At 37.8% G+C, this 2,586-nt stretch overlaps 2 non-coding genes across 2 annotated transcripts; both read right to left on the bottom strand.

Annotated features, from left to right (window-relative positions):
- Positions 1 to 1,656: 1,656 nt before the first annotated feature.
- TRNAP-UGG (transfer RNA proline (anticodon UGG)) lies at positions 1,657 to 1,731 on the bottom strand. Its single transcript has one exon. It is a non-coding gene; the product is annotated as a tRNA-Pro (tRNA).
- Positions 1,732 to 1,973: 242 nt separating this feature from the next.
- TRNAF-GAA (transfer RNA phenylalanine (anticodon GAA)) lies at positions 1,974 to 2,047 on the bottom strand. Its single transcript has one exon. It is a non-coding gene; the product is annotated as a tRNA-Phe (tRNA).
- Between the last annotated feature and the right edge of the window lie 539 nt (positions 2,048 to 2,586).

Genomic DNA, 2,586 nt, shown 5'->3' with positions numbered 1-2,586 from the left:
GGATAGTAACCGATAGTATATCAAAAAATAAATTATTTTAGTAGTAAGGGACACATTTTTTTTACAAAAATGATAAGGACAAATATTAAATATGTAGTAATATATGAATATTTATCGATAATATATTTTTAAAATGAAACAATGATTTTTAGGTTATTAAGATATATGCATACTCATGATTTGGTGGTTCACCAAAAGGACATATGGGCTTTTTTGAAACTGGACTATACAAGTGTCCCTAATGGAAGGGTAAATGACTAATTGTTAATTGGCTCAATACAATATTATTTTGATCTCTTTAGAAATAAATTGAATAGTCCTCTAAGTTTGCAAAGTTGTTTAATTAAAACTTGAATATCTTTTAATTCTAAATAAATTAAGATTTTAATGTTATTCAATCTTATATTTATGAGCATGAAGCCACAAAATTTAGCTGCATCAAGTCACCAATGCCAAATTTTTCACAGAAGTTGTAGACATATGCCTCGAATAAATGGATGCTCTATAATATTTAGAAGGCCGATCAATCAATGATATTATAACTATTTACTTGTCAAGCTTCTTGAGCTTCTTTACGAGCTATATTAAGGTTTGATCAATCAATGATATTATAACTATTTACTTGTCAAGCTTCTTTTGCTTCTTTATGAGCTAGATTTTAGTAATCATTGCCAATTTGCTAATATTGACTTTAAAGATTACCGTGATGAAGCCATTCATTATTTCTTCTAATAGCTTTTTTATACAAATTAACACATAATTAATATAATATATATTTTACTAATTAGAAAATCAAATAAATATATCTGGGTATTAAAGTATGGCCATGACTTTTAAAGGTCATATATAGAGGGAAATGGTGATAACTTATGTAAGATTTTATCATGGTATTGTTGTTTAATCGTAGAAACTTTCTTGTGATTGTCCAGAGAATACAAAAATCAATAATGATACACGTGTAGTCTTCAAAACATGTTGGATGCATTTATCATCTAAATCATAGAACACAAACTTTCGATGTTTGTACGTACAGTTGGAGCATACTACTGAGTCAACATCGAGGTGCCAAACGACTCCCGAGACTTCCTTCTATTGTTACGCCATAATATTCCGATAGCTAGAATTGCTATAATACTAAACCAAATAATTGAAAACGGTTGATAATACAGGGGCTCAAACGGAGATTGAACGAAACTACCGAATTGACTAACATACCAGTCATGGTATGGTACATCTGTATCCAGACCTTTCGCATAATCTATATACCACTTCTGGTATTCCCGATTCAGCATCCAGCTGAGCTTCGCGGGGAATAAAAGTGGAGAAATTGAAGTAGTCATGTCCAACTCTCCTTGCATCAATTGTATGTAATCTGGTTGTATAGTTCCATTAAAGAATTCATAACGCTGCACAAGCAAAAACTTATTGAACTTCGATAGCGCTGATATAGTATTAGGATCCATAATTTCACCCGGGATACAAACGGACCCGGAAATGAAATTAGGTGATTCATATACTTGCGATAAGATATCCGGACGAACTGGTAGCTCCTGCAGAACAGCATTACTTTTTACGACTGGCATAATTGTATCCTATTTTTTAGGAGATCATAAAGAGAAAGGGGTTGTATCCTTTTTGATGATCTTTCGTGTCACATCAAGGTGACAGGATTCGAACCTATGGCCCTCTGTACCCAAAACAGATGCGCTGACCAGACTGCGCTACACCTCGTCTCACCACCCCGGAGCATATAGATCCACCCGATCGATGAACACTCAAACCGAACTCGCCCGTCCTTTTGGGCGCAGGGACGCAAGAACCAATCTGAGCGATCAACCGCTTTTTTATCTGCCTACAGCAAGATAGGGCGACGCCAAAAAAAGCCTATAGTGCAGGAGCGCTCACATTTTTTGGCTTACTCTTTAACTTTCATTTTGAAATCCGGCTCGCTCCCGGCCTTTGGACCCTTCGCCCGCTTAGAAGTGGATTCGAACCACTGACACAAGGATTTTCAGTCCTTTGCTCTAACCGGCTGAGCTACCTGAACCATCTTCCTAAAGTCTGTTTTCTTCAAGGATATTTTCAGTCCTTTGCTCTAACCAGCTGAACTACCTTACCACTTGACTAAAGTATGTTTTCTTCATCGAATAGCGCCCTACCTTACTAGTAAGGGAAAAACCCTAAACTAAAAAGAAAAGAATTGATAGGCTTTTTCGCTTGTTCGTCAAGCTTTCGAGCAGCTCTTTGCCGCCTAATCCCTCAACCATGCTCAATAACCGAGAGCCGTCCAGGGACTGGACTCCACCAAGAGGTTCTCTCTCTCACGTAATTTCGCCCGCCTATTTCACTTCCGTGCCGGAGGAAATGGGATTCGAACCCATGATACAATCTTCTTGTATGTCGATTTAGCAAACCAATGCCTTAAGCCACTCAGCCATACCTCCAAGTTGTTGATCAGAATGGAATTTGATGTGCCGGGGTTGCCCGAAGGGCTATCTGATCCGATCAACTGCGTAAGCCGTAGCGCGCTAGCGCGCGTACTCTTCCTCTATCTATAGAGCGAGACTCCACCCAAATCTGCCATTC

This window comes from Apium graveolens, unplaced genomic scaffold (genome assembly GCF_009905375.1).
Source record: "Apium graveolens cultivar Ventura unplaced genomic scaffold, ASM990537v1 ctg5894, whole genome shotgun sequence".
Classification (NCBI taxonomy): domain Eukaryota; kingdom Viridiplantae; phylum Streptophyta; class Magnoliopsida; order Apiales; family Apiaceae; genus Apium; species Apium graveolens.
This window is presented reverse-complemented; position numbering and strand designations above follow the sequence as displayed.